The 15030-nt window shown below is 39.1% G+C and overlaps 1 long non-coding RNA gene across 1 annotated transcript; it reads right to left on the bottom strand.

Annotated features, from left to right (window-relative positions):
• Window positions 1-420: 420 nt before the first annotated feature.
• LOC132209918 (uncharacterized) lies at window positions 421-7088 on the bottom strand. Its single transcript, XR_009446094.1, has 3 exons — window positions 7029-7088; window positions 4473-4506; window positions 421-489 (listed from the first exon to the last, which is right to left on the bottom strand). It is a non-coding gene; the product is annotated as an uncharacterized LOC132209918 (long non-coding RNA).
• Window positions 7089-15030: the final 7942 nt, after the last annotated feature.

The following is a 15030-nucleotide window of genomic DNA, read 5'->3' as shown; positions in this document are numbered from 1 at the left end:
TACCAAGATCGTCACAGGTCCACAATAGACACATGCACGAGGTCAGAATAATACTACAACTCCTTGCGTCATCTCAAATTCCTCAACTTTAACAGTTACTAAAAACATCACACTCCAATGAAGGAACAAGGACCACATATCAATGGACTCCCAATGACTCAATTTGTCAAGCAACAGACGTACTTATCTGTCTGTCCATCATTTCTATAATAACGGAAGTCATAAGATATCTGACATTTTGCGCCGAGACCCTTTTTTTGAGCAAGGGTCTAGGCCCGAAACATCAGCCTTCTTGCTTCTCTGATGCTGCTTGGCCTGCTGTGGTCATCCAGCTCTACACCTTGCTATCTCAGATTCTCCAGCATCTGCAGTTCTTACTATCTCATGAGATATCTGCTGTGCTTAACATGGGATACTTACCAGCCGAGGCGCTTAAACACACTCTTTTTGGACTATGGGGGTTTCTCAAGTTCAGAGGACATACCAGAGCTGCAGGACAGCAGACAAACATTTTCAGATGAGATTCATTTAAAAACAAACTGATGCCTTTGTTCAATAATCTTATTATTTATGGCAAAATCAATCATTTGCATAGAATTGAAACTGCATGAATGATAACTCTGTTTGCAAAAGATATGTTTTCAGGCAGGAGAACACTGAACATTACTTTGACTAATGAGCAACAGCATATTTAATTGCAAACATTCTCACTGTAGGCATGCCAATATTTTCTGCTATGTGAACAGCAGATCAAGACAGTAGAGTTCTGTAGAGACCCGAAATTTATCTCTGCTTTCTTTGCAGAAATGTTGCCAGACCTGCTGAATTTTTCCAGCAATTTCTGTTTGTGTTTCTGATTTCCAGCATCCACGGTTCCTTTGGGTAGTTTTTACCTAAGACAATAACCCCATCAGTCTTTTTGCAGAACACATGGAATTGAACAAAATGGTCTAACTTCTACAGCAGGTACAGAAAAATTAACAAGGACCGGGCTTGAAAAAAGTTAACTGGAAAACATGAGAATCAAAATTTCAGGGCCTAAGGTAAGAATAGGTTGTAGAATTAGACAGAAGTTTCTATGGGCCTCATCCACATTGTCATGTGAATATACAGACAATGTCAATCAATGAAAAGTGGTCAATCTGTCTGAAAATCAGCCCAAACCATCCCAGAGATCAAAAAAAACTTCAAATGCAACTTATGATCCATGCAATCAGAGATAATGGGAACTGCAGATGCTGGAGATTCCAAGATAATAAAATGTGAGGCTGGATGAACACAGCAGGCCAAGCAGCATCTCAGGAGCACAAAAGCTGACGTTTCGGGCCTAGACCCTTCATCTGATGAAGGGTCTAGGCCCGAAACGTCAGCTTTTGTGCTCCTGAGATGCTGCTTGGCCTGCTGTGTTCATCCAGCCTCACATTTTATTATCTTATGATCCATGCAAACTGAGTTTCTGTAACATTTTGTAATTACTGTTAGAAAAAATGTCATGCCTGAAGTTGGCTCAAAACTAACTGTGCCACTGATTGAATTGACGATAATGCCAGGTGCTTGTTACACATGTTCATCCATTGCCTGAGGTTGACCTTAATAGTGAGCTAACAAAGCGTGGAGCTGGATGAACACAGAAGGCAAGCGGCATCTATGCTGCTTGGCCTGCTGTGTTCATCCAGCTCCACACTTTGTTATCTTGGATTCTCCAGCATCTGCAGTTCCTGTTATCTCTTAATAGTGAGCTTTGCTTTTCAAAGCAAGAATGCAAATTGATACATTGAGTATATTTTAAATAGTAAGTTTTTCCCACCCATTTATGAAGAAGCTAACTGCTGACAACCAATGTAAATATTACAAAGTATGCCCTGTCAAAACAAAATAAGGTTCACTTATCTAAAATCTGGTTCTTTAATCAACTCCGGCCCACCAATAGCAAAGTGATTTTATTTTAGTTGGAGCTTATTTTTGGTTGTATTATCAAAAAGGTACTGTGGCGATCTCTGGATGAGGGAATGATACTTTTAGGCAACCATTCAAAAATACTTTAAAATGCTGACCAATTGTGTAGGGTTATTGTTAATTTTATGTTAGTAATAGGATTATGTATTTGAAAAGAAATTGGAAGGAAAAGAAATGCTTCTCAAAACTAGTACAATTTACATCTGGATTTGTAGATGTGCCCAAAGCATGAGGTCTTGGATATGTTGCTAAAAGTGGTCACTCATCAAGTCTTTTCATTTTCCTGCAACCGTTGGCTTAGTGGTAGTACAATCTCTGCTATTATACGCCAATAAGACATATTTTGATACAACAGAATGGAAATGATTCATTGAGCAACTGGCTTTATCCTGATATGTCAGAATTCATGATCACAACTTTGAAACCAAGGAAAAGGAAGATAATAAATAAATTGGCAGGCTCACTAGCATTCAACAGCAGTTAAAATTGTGGAAGATTTCACAGACGACCCTTAAATGTTTTATCTGCACATTCTTACCATACCAGTTCGGCACTTGCTATTCTCACTTAAGTATTGTTGCATAAAGAACAAGTTGAGAAACTTCTCATTTGGACCAAGGATGTATGATGTGCAAGCAAACTGCATGTATTTAATATGTAAAATTAATTCATATTCTTGAAAGAACACAAATAAATAGTGAGCTGTTAAAGAAAGTTAAAAACTGCTACAATTGCTACTGTTATATCCTAGTCAGTGGTAGTTTAAGCAGCATCAATAACTTTTTTCTAACCATACGGTAAATTATGTCACAAAAATATTTCTGCCTCTAAAATAAATGACACTAATGTGACTTTTCAAGGATAAATTTCTATACAGCTTATCCAGGACAGTTTCAGGACACTAATTCCGAAAGCATTGCTTCAAAGATCGATGGTTTTTAAAAAATATTTAAGCATTCACTTAAGAGTCATAAGATGAATAAGGCTGAAGGCAAGAAATGTTATGAAAGATCATTCATCCAAGCACAAGGAATTTTGCCAAGTACAAGGTAAGTGGCTGATCTACAGTAAATGATACCAAGACAGATGGTGAAAATGTTGAGTTAATTTTTCAAAGTTGCACCATCATAAAATTTATGGACCATGAGCAGCTGGCAGTTACTGGACTATTTTCTTTCGATCAGTTGGCTTCTTGGTTGAATCTTTTCACAATTTGACATGTAAAGGGTACAGAACTCTCGAAGTCAAACACTGATAACATGTTACTTTTAAGTTGTAAAATGCATGCCAGTTTTCAACAGGTCAGTTGAAATAAACACTTGAAGCATCATCCATGAGAAATGACGGGCTATTTGACAGATGACACTCTGTGCTAATTAAGTGGAGTCACACAGCGTTGGATGCCTATTTTGCATCCCAGCTGATTTTACACCACAGGGCCCAGTTTGGCAAATTCTGCATCAGCTGCTTCTGATTGGAACATATTCCATTCATAGGTTAGATTGAAACGGCACCTCAAGTACCAGTTCTGCAAGCAAAAATTCATTGTTTGCCACATGGTCAAATTCCTATCATGTTAATATTCTCAGGTTTTCCGCTGAATGCTGCAGTACAAGATGAAAATACAATCTGCATGAGTTTCCTCTGGGTGCTCCAGTTTTCTCCCAGGGTCCGAAGATGTGCAGGGGAAATGGATAGCCCAGAGTGCCCAGGATTATTTCGGATAGGTGGGTCAGACATGAGAAATGGGTCCAGGTGGGATGCTCTTCAGAGGGGCGGTGTGGCCTTGTTGGGCCGAATAGCCTGTTTCCACACTATAGGGATTGTATGATACCCTCAACAGTAACCATGGCAACAGAGATGTTTGAAAAGTTGGTCTTACCAAATTCAGAAATATGGACTAAAATGCCCAGTCAGTGATAACCCGAACAGCTGCACTCCCTCAGTTTCTGACATCCCATGACTAAATGATGCCTCTCTTCTGAAGAAAAATACTGACTAACATGGAGAGATTATTTACCCAGTCTTCTAAATAATGAAATAGCTTCTGTTACACGTGGTCTAATTTAACAACATCTTCATTCCCAGAACACCTGGCAGGTCCTGGACTTGGTTGTGAATGCTGAAAGGTAACTTGCACCGCATCAGCAGTGCAAAAGCAGGCTATTTGGCTGAACTGCTCCATGTTGTTCTTTGCACTTCTCCCACCATGCTTCAAACTCTTAATATGCCTCTTTGTGCCCTTTGTGACATCTAACTTTCTCTCAAATACATCTGTGCTAATCTTCTCAACTCATCCTGGTAGCAGCAGGCTCTGTAATCTGACTGTTCTGAGCAACAAATCTTCGCCTGAATTCTTTATTGGATTTATTAGTGATCATCTACATTTAAGATGCAGTTGGAGACTCCCCGAGCATCCCCCATCAAGCATAAACTGTACAACAATATTGAAAGGTACACTTCTCCCCTTTTGTACAATTCCAAACATTTTGCACAGTACAATTTTCTGCACTCACCTTTCGTCTCTTGTCAAAGTTGTTCAAACCCATTCTGTAAGAGATAGACATGGACAAATAAAATTAATTTAATATGTACAAAGGTCAAATGGTACTATGAGATCATGAAATTTAAAAGATCAGAAGTGAAATACAAACTCTGTAAACTTGGTTCCATTTTAGTAAATAGTCAAAGGTCAATCACAAATGATCTATCATTTCACCAGATCATATTTTGGACATGACATAGAGCCCTGTGTTCCAGTCAAATAGATAAGTAGCTGATGCCATTCTCAGCTGCTCAACTGCACAATAGGCAGTGACGTCCAGCTAACAAATTTACCTGTACAAAATAAAATTGATGTGCAATTTATCCAACCTTTTGAAAAGTTAAACTTACATTCAATCAAAGTGATTTGCATGTACCTTTGTTTACAAATTGTTTGATTCACAGCACAAAGCATCAAATTATTCTCATCCACATCATTAATCACACTTATTTATTGCTTTGATTCTCATCTACAAGCAGCTTGCAATGAAACTGTAACAACGGCACTCATCAGCAAATAAGGAATCCAAATCTTGTAAAATGGACTTACGATACGATAATTAGGGAAAGCCGAATCCAACTTTGTTAAGTCCGTGAAGAAAGTTCCCAGGTATGGTACAATTCCCTGAACTATACCCGAGAAAAAGTGAGGTGAATTTATTTAATCCATTGTGAATGCATTATTTCCCAAACGTACTACTCCATGCCTTACTTATTTCCTTTATCGTGCAACTAAATGTATTTAGAATCAAAATTTAGGACTCAATTTTTAGACACAGTTATGCGGTGGAATACAAATTTAGGTCTTTAAAGGCCAGGCAAGTTCAGTGTTTGATCCCTGATCTGTGAACTGTTAACCAAACTCAATGTTTGTGCAACTTCATCATTTGAAGACTGGAAATTTTCTAAGTATTGCGCAATTTTGCTTGAAAATAAAAACATATTATCTCACCATATCGCCACAACTTTGCCTCTATAAGATTAACTCTCATTTTTCTACACTCAAAAATATAATTCTCCTCAATGTCTTTTCATAGGCGCCTCTCTTACCCCAAGAACTAATTTAATGGTCTCAGACAGTGGACTGGTTAAGAAGCTAAGAGCCTAAGAGATCCACCAGAAATGGCAAAAAGCCTTCATCTCTAGAATTAGACAAATGGGATGCAGAGAAGGCCTGAACAGAGGCAAATACAATTCAATCCTAAATGGTGTGAGGTGAAGTATTTTGGGAGGACAAATAAGTCAGGACCATACATGTTAAATGGAAGTTTTCGGAAGTACAGAGGATCAGGAGGACTTGCTTTATTCCCTCCTTATCAATACTTTATTCCCGCCTTATCAATAATCAGGGCTCACAGTTTTAATACAAGGAGCAGCGTATTTAGAGGGGATTTGTTTAAAAAAGATTGCACCCAGAGGTGGTGGGTTTCTGGAACTCGCTGCCTAAAAGGGTGGCAGAAGCAGGAACCCTTGAGTCATTGAAGAACAATTTTGATGAACTCTTGAAATGCCATAGCAATCAAAGCTCCTGCGTGGGGGTAGGGGTTGTGGCATTGTGTAGGTATTATCGCTACCTTTGAGGCAAGGGATTCCAATTCAGTCCAACCTGCTTTAGAACAGTGTCATAAGCATGTCTGAACGGGGTGATGAAAACACCAATCAATGCAAATTCTTTGAAAGGGTCTTGTGGTGCTGTGGTCGTGTCCCTAAGCCAGGAAGTCTGAGGTTGAGTTCCACCTGTGCCAGACAAGTGTCATCGTGTGTCAGAATATGTTGATTAAAAGTACCTATAAGGCGATGGGCAAAGTGGCACAAAATGGGATTAGAATAGATGGATGTTTTATGACCAGTGCAGATACAAGGGGCAGTGCTGCAAAAACTCCAGTGAGCTTGCTACATCCATGATGGCTACCTGAGTTATTGTGTAGCCCAGGTTTAGTTCTTCCTTCCCGATCCTAAAACGAATGACCCGCCCAGTACTTCAATCTCTGCTTTTGTGAACATTCGCATATTTTAGTGCTTGAGCCAAGATGTTGTATTTATCTCAAAGATAGCAAGAACGGCAGGAGCTGGAGTCAGTGTCAATACAGTGTGGTCCTGACTTGAAACGTCGATTTTCCTGCTCCTCTGATGCTGCCTGACCCACTGTGTTCCTCCAGCTCCACACTGAATTGACTGTTGTATTTATCTATCAGACCATGGGAAATGTTTGTGCATACCTACCTTGGCTCGCAGATTTACTTCTCTTAAATGTTGAAATATTTTACCAATAAATCAACAAACTTATAGATATGCAACCAGCAGCATGGTTATAGCTTCAAGCATACAACCAAACATGTTAAATGGTTTAAGTTGCAGCAATGCTGATGTCTTCGCTACAGTTACAAGGAGAATTGCTAAGCAGCATATTTGTAACAAAGCGACAACATTGTGGAACGATAAATTGGACTTAGTCGTAAAGCTTAATGTTTAACTGCTTCAACTTGAGAACACTTCATTCCGATATTGAACATAAAGGGACGACTTACCTTCTTCTTTGTCACTTTTAGTATTTTGTGTTTCAGTATTTCATTTTGCTTCAAAGTGCTGTCGAGAGTTGCAAATTTTGAAACTTCATTCTGAAGATGTACGATGAAAACCAACTATTAGTTCATTAGTGGCATTACATCAGATGAAGTTGAAATCTAATCTATATTTCCCATAATATCATGCGAGATAACATAAGAGATTTCAAAACACAAGCCTTTATTTTAAAAACTTTTTACAAAGCTAAAGCCTGATGTCAACATTTGGCCAATTCTAACTTCAATATGTGATAACCAGGCAATGATATGTGGAAGTGAAATTACAATTTATCCCATACAGAATAGTTTAGCACAAAATTAATATTAATGCTAAGCCCATAAAACAATCATTTGGGAACTATTTCAGATTCCCATCCAAGTGTGCAAATCAAATTGTTGGACATGGTGAAGTTGATGCATCAAACTGCATTAAAATGGGATACAAAATTTTATTTGCTAAGATTGAAAAACATAACAGCGAAAATTATGACTGTTGTGTCACTATGTTGGAATTCACCAGACAATCACATTTGGGGAAGGACTTTCAGCAAATACGCTGTGATAGAGCAAGGTGGTATCTTATCACTACAGTCAGTGGCAACTATGGATCAACAGTAAATGTTGATATGGTGACCTTGCTAATGGCACGCCTTTCTGAATAAAGCTGAGAAAACTATATTGCCAAAGCACATCTGTGTACAATGCTGAAAGATTCACGAACCATGCATCGATATTCACTGTATAATCTAGGAGATAGCTTTATAGAAGTTATACAACTATCCAGTCTTGAACTCACATTTTCCAGTATTTATTTACAGAAATTTGTACCACAAAAACAATCATTCTGCAGAGCGCACATTTTTGATTATAAAAACAAAGCAGTTGAAGGTGAAGAGAAGGACAGAAAGTGGAACCAAGTTCAATGAACTTTTCCATTTGAGACAACAGCAAGCAGCTGCTTTGATGGATTGGAACAAGAAATTCAAGAGACATGACTGGAATAAAGTATGCTCCACATCTCCTATTAAAACAAAAAACAGCATTTTGGGGTTCCACCAAGCATTCACAGCAATGCCTTCATTGTACAGGAAGTGAGTGGCATTACATCAGATGAAGTTGAAATGCAGGCTGTTGAGCGTAAGGTCAAGTTCAGCAAGGGAACACAGGTGTGATAAATGGCTATTGGTTAGGCAGCCATTTGAGGGAGCAGCAGAGAGCTTCAATACTGTCCTGGTGAGGTACGGACAAATAGAAGGAGTAGATGTCCATGAATCAGATTTCCACTACAGGAATAGCATAATATAATCTTTCAGAGATGTATTTAAAGTAAATTCCCAAACTGCCTTTTGGAGCCAAACAGAACATGCTTTCACCACCGTACCGCCAACCCTACCCCATAATTATTTCCCCTTGCCTTATGAATTAAAACCACTGTTTTTGCATCATAAATATAAATCTTACTGAACATCTCTTTCTCTGCTATTTCGTCCTTCAGAAACTGACTGAGGAGATTCTGGGCCTGTTTTTCAGGGTCTGACCCCGCCGCTGTCTGCTTCAAGTATGAAAGGACATTACAGAGACAAGCGTAACTAGAACCTTGATGGAAATCTTCTGGGTGCTGATCCATCCAGATTTTCAGGATTTCAGCAATAGCACTGGAAATGAAGTCAGAGTTAATACTGTTCATCAGGGAAGCAAAACGCATGGAAGAAAAGAATTTTAATTCTACAAATTCAAATGAAATAGATTAAAGTTGAAATATGGGATCATCGTGGTCGCACAGAAGAAGATGAGTTACTATCTTGAATTGCCGCAGTGCACATGGCAATGGTAAACCTGCCACGCCATCAGATAAGGAGCGTGGCACTTGCACCCAGTGACAAAGGAATGACTGTCCAATTGAGAATTATGCTGGTCATGGATAGAAACTGTAAGTTGGACATGTTTCCAAGTTTTCTTCTTTGTAGATTGCACAGATAAGCTTAAGGCACATGTATAAAGTGATTTCACATGCGTCTGAGGATATCTATTACACCAGCAGGAGCCCACCAGCAAGGCGAAAGTGAGTTTTAAAACAAAATCTTCTTTATAATTGTCAAATGGGACAAAACAAAGTGAACAAAGGAAAACGCAAGGATAGTGATGATTTGTTCTGGGAGTTGCATTGCCAATGGTTGGATACCCCAGTAACATGGGCAAGTTGGGTTTAGCTGAGGATGACTAATGAAATAGTCTGATATAATCAGCTTGCAATTTACTGATTTTAATGACCTGGTTAATACTGAGAGGCCATGTAGCATTATTTCACAGACAAATCAATGGTTTCTTTTTTGCAACAAAACATCAGCTGCACACTGAAATAAAACCCTTTGCACAGAAAAACTCTCCATGGCACTTCACAACAGGGTAACCATACACAAACTGACATCAAAGGAAGTGATATTCATACAGTTGACCAAAAGTTTGGCCAGAGTGACTTTTCATGAGTTTCTTAAAGGTGAGAGATGGTGATGTCTAGAGGAAGGAATTGCACGCCTGCAGGAAGTAGCACTAATGGTGGTGGGCTGATCAAAAAGATCCAGAGATGCACAGCTCTCTGAATTGGCAGAACAGGAAAGTTCCAGGCAAAGTTTGGGATCTCAAATAATTCCAGACAGAAGAAAAGCGAGAACATGAAGGGATGTGAACACAAGAATTGAAAGGTGTTTAAAACAAATCTAAAACTCATGCATTGGTCAACCAGGAGACAATGTGGGCCAGAAAACATCAGAGTGATGTGTCTTGTTGTGAATTAGGAGATGGACTGAGTTGCAAATATGGTCAATGATGGGATATGCAGGAAGAACCTTTGACATTGCAAAGATTCCAAAAAGTAAACATGTTGAATTAGCATTCCCAACTTATATGGAACAATTTACACTGAAAATACTGTTCTAGTTGTTCATTAGGAATTTCATTATCTACAGACCGACACTGCTGACAACATCCAACTGAAACAGATGGTTGCTCATTTAAAATTGTTCGTAATCTATCATTACAGCACAGAAATATATTCTGTGAAACATTACACACAGACATTGGGACTCTACTAACACTTAACCAACTCCATTATTATTAAACAGTGGTTGGTGTATGAAATGCTAGTATGCAGTAATAGCCTCATGCCGTTTGAGGAAGATATCCTGCTTAGTTTTACAGATAGTTCACACTGGAGGGACCATTTCCACTTCATCTGCTTTCAGGTCAGTTGGCAGAGGTCATACTCTTTTGCATTGATTCAAAAACACAGTTGGCCTACATTGTTAAGGTGCTGAATGATATTAACTGGTGAAAATGACAAATTATGAAATTAAGTATCTAATTTTTGGAAATGCCAGCAGAATGCAATTCAGTGAAGTCAGCGGAATTACCAAAAGCTTGGTAAAAGGTGAAGTTTTTAAATAGCTTCTTTAAAAAATCGAGAAAAGCATTGCAAGCATTTCAGATTTTCAAGTCTGAACAGCTGAAACCATGGCTGGTCACAGCAGGACAAACATCATCTAGGACAGGCAAAAAAACGAAACTGGACAAGAAAAGGGAAATGCCCAACAGGGTACAAGGAAAACGCAGAAGTGGAGGGGACAAGGCCATGGACATGTTATTTGTTACATTGTCTAAAGGAAACAGTGGCTGTAAGTTGAAACAGACTGGAAACATGACCTAAGAAAGAAGCATGGGTTCATTTGGTCCTGAATCATTTAGTAATGCTTAAATCATATTATAAACACTCAAAACCCTCCAAAAAAGTATATTGAGAAAAATCATTTCAAAAGATCAGAAAAACCAAAACATTCCATATCCTATTGAATGCATTCGCAGCGGGGAATAAGTTGCTGAGCAAAAGAGCCTCTACCCTGCTGACACTTGATATGGCAGAATTTAATTAGTATTGCGCAGAGTAGAACATTAGACCCAAAACACTCTTCTGTGGTCCCACTTGAATGAAAACCTCTGTTTCCAATAGATTTTTAAAAGGTGACTATGTCCCTACTGAGTAATCTGAAACCTCTAATCAGCTGCAGTGTATCACATCATTTAGTTTCATTACTCATTATCATCCTTTCACCATCTGAAAACATCATTTCCTAAAGCCACACAATGTAGTCTTAGATTGCAACGGCACTGGAGAAAAGTGGAGAAAAGTACATTCTTAAATAGTATTCCAGAATTGAAATCATTATGCATGGGTGTACTTTTGTCTTTCTTTTCAATTCTGGTCACTTGTGCATCTAAGATTAATTGTTTCACCGATGACAACTTCACTAAATATATTTCTGCCTCTTATGTCCTCACTCAAGATGTTCCTTTAAACCCATGTTTCGACCATGCTTTTAATCAACCCCTAAATATCTGTGTTTTGTTCAGTGTCAAACTGACAGGATGTAAACTACTATGCTGTAGAACACAAACATAATAATATTCTACTTCCCTCAACCCAAAATACTTGAATTCAAAATGAGGTTAGTATACCAAATAACATGCCCAAACAGCACACTACTTCCATGAGGAATAAACTGTCCTCAATCTGGGATCAGTATAATTTAGGTCCCTTCATCCACTTCATCCCTGCATGTCTCTCGGGAAATTAGTACAGAAATACTGTGAAATTAATCAGGAGCAATTTGGTATCCACAATTAACTATGATTAGTTAGGTGTTGGAGAAGAATTTCCAGATCACCACCAACCCTCATAAATAGGTTAGATTTCTAAAACTTCGTTTCATATATCCAAAAAGACAGCTGAGTGGGTTAGAGGGAAGAGCAAATGCACGAGGCATTTCAACTGTGTTCTGTTTGTAGATGAACCACAGAGGTTTTTCTGTGTCTCATTTTTCATAAATTGTTAGAGGCTTCTTTCAAAGTTCAGTGCAGCCCAGCTGTGATTGCTTGCTAATGCATCTGAAGTAAAAGTATTCGCTGAAAATCCTCCCTCCCTCAAACTGCCCACTTTTCTCAATACAATATTACAAAAAATTGCCTTTGTATTTGCACACAAGTAGTTTCTCTGTTCTTGGCCATTCAGGCATTGACTTTCTTGATTATAAAAACGACAAACAACATCAACTCAATAAAGCAAAATAAATGAGTAAGCAAACCAAGTACAAAAGAAAATAAATCACTGTATATGTATAGATTGGAATCTCAAACTTTAAAGCCCCCAAGTCCAGTCCAGCACTCAAATCTGTTAGATAAATGTCCTTTCTTCTTAATCAAAAAGCACAGAGTTGAATTGAACAGCCAGATAAACCAGAATAATCCTGTCTTTAACCCCATGCTTCCAAAGTATGAACTGATGTTATTCAGAGCAGTAAAACAACCTCAGCAATCTGGTATGGCTCAAAATTTTAACTAGAATTCCTGCTAGCCTCCCAACAATGCTGTAGAATTGTATTTGTGCAATGCTTTCTACAGTCAAATATCTTTGAAAGCGCTTAGTTATTATATTTCAAACATGAAAAATCATTTCGCAAGAACATTTGGATTTCATAGATTCAAGAAGCAGCAACACAAACTGGACTATGTGCAAAACATACAACAGCAGCAGGGAGTGGGAGGGCTACCAAAGTCAGGACACCACAAATAAACCACATACCAAGCACATGAATGCACGAGATAGTGGTATAATTCTGTTTCAAACATTCACAGGAAGTTTGCAGGATAACTTGTAATGAAGTGGTGTGAAGAGAGAAACCATTCCTTCAATAACCTTCCCCTGCAACCACAGGAAGTGCTACACTTGCCCCCACACCTCCTCCCTCACCCCTATCCCAGGCGCCAAGATGACTTTCCATATTAAGCAGAGGTTCACCTTCACATCTGCCAATGTGGTATACTGTATCCATTGTACCCGGTGTGGCTTCCTCTACATTGGGGAAACCAAGCAGAGGCTTGGGGACCGCTTTGCAGAACACCTCCGCTCGGTTCGTAACAAACAACTGCACCTCCCAGTCGCGAACCATTTCAACTCCCCCTCCCATTCTTTAGATGACATGTCCATCATGGGCCTCCTGCAGTGCCACAATGATGCCACCCGAAGGTTGCTGGAACAGCAACTCATATTCTGCTTGGGAACCCTGCAGCCCAATGGTATCAATGTAGACTTCACCAGCTTCAAAATCTCCCCTTCCACCACCGCATCCCAAAACCAGCCCAGCCTGTCTTTGCCTCCCTAACCTGTTCTTCCTCTCACCCACCCCTTCTTCCCACCCCAAGCCGCACCTCCATTTCCTACCTACTAACCTCATCCCACCTCCTTGACCTGTCCGTCTTCCCTGGACTGACCTATCCCCTCCCTACCTCCCCACCTATACTCTACTCTCCACCTATCTTCTTTTCTCTCCATCTTCAGTCCGCCTCCCCCTCACTCCCTATTCCAGAACCCTCACCCCATCCCCCTCTCTGATGAAGGGTCTAGGCCCGAAACGTCAGCTTTTGTGCTCCTGAGATGCTACTTGGCCTGCTGTGTTTATCCAGCTTCACACTTTATTACCTTCAATAATGCATCACTACTGCAAACTCGACAAACGACGATCTGAAATGAAAATTACAAAAAATGTGATACTGGAGGACAAACCATTTAAAAGGAAGAATTCTGGATGAAGTACAGTGAAAAATCTAAACAAGCTAATCTTCAGGAATAATGCAATCATTGGCAATGCAAGTCAAGCAGCTTCTTTCATGTAAAAACAGAGTTCACGTTTTCGGTCCAGAGACCCTTCCTCAGAACTGGAAGGGTCACCGGACCTGAAATATTAATGCTGTTTTCACTTTCACAGATGCTGCCAGAACTGCTGAGCTTTTCCAGCAACTTTGTTTTTGTCCCTGATTTACAGATTCCGCAGTTTTTTTTTTCGTTTTTTATTTAGCTTCTTTAATGTGTTTGTTATGGTTTGGAGTGCTGTTTGCCATCCTGTTCTGGGTGACTCATGTCTTCGCGAATAAGTCTCTATATTATTTTACAGGACATTCTGGCTCTCTGGCAATTTTTCTCACATTCTTAAATTCCAAATTATAAATACAATTTAACTACATGTCAAATCAAACTTACTTTTTCATGATTGTTTGCTTTTCTGCAGATCTGCAATTGTTATTTTCTGGAAAGCTCGATCTGTGAAAGTGTATGCAAAAGTGTTTGCTGCATTACTGCCACTTGCTTTCAAGAGGAAGCCTCGAAATAATCCAAACAACAGCTCTCCCGCTAATTCCTTTCACATTTTGCACCCCGATTGAAAGATCATTTATGTTTGCATTGTAACGAAGTTCCCAAAGATCACAACTGGCTGCAAAATGTTAAAAGATTCTGGAGTCTCTGAGATTCAATATTTTATCCTGTAACAAACCCAGTGGATTCAGCAGATAGCATTCCAGACATTTGGCTCCAAAGGATAGCCCTTTTTCCCTTATTCAAAGCCTGTCATAGATTTGAAGGACACAGTAGTTGGTGATACAGGGAAATGACAGAAATGGGAATCCTGTTTTTCATATTCAACACAGGTCATAGGTAAGTAATTCAAAATGTCTAATCCAAAAGATGAACAATTTTCGATTGAAACATCTTGTCAGAATACTATTTTTCTTGAAGAATGAAGGAATAATGCAAATATCAGAGATGCAACAATGTGATTGCAATTGCTAGGAACAGAGCTCAATACACTGCAGTGTGATGCCTTTACAAGGAATCTTGATGTTCTCTTACAGTAACTGCCATCTCACCTGCAATTGCCTTTCACTTCCTTGTATTCTGAATAAAGTAAAACCTCTTTCACATATTGCATTCAACTTACTTTTCGATGACGCCCTCCGTTGTCGGAAAACACAAACCTCCACCTCCCTCGCAACCTGGATTGTCAACGTTTTCAGAGCTGCAAATGGTCACAAAGTGCTATTAAGTCATTTTAAGCAAACATTTACATTCACAACAAAATAA

Source organism: Stegostoma tigrinum, chromosome 8, assembly GCF_030684315.1.
Source record: "Stegostoma tigrinum isolate sSteTig4 chromosome 8, sSteTig4.hap1, whole genome shotgun sequence".
Lineage (NCBI taxonomy): Eukaryota > Metazoa > Chordata > Chondrichthyes > Orectolobiformes > Stegostomatidae > Stegostoma > Stegostoma tigrinum.
Note: the sequence above shows the minus strand (reverse complement) of the source record. Positions and strands in the feature narration are given on the sequence as shown.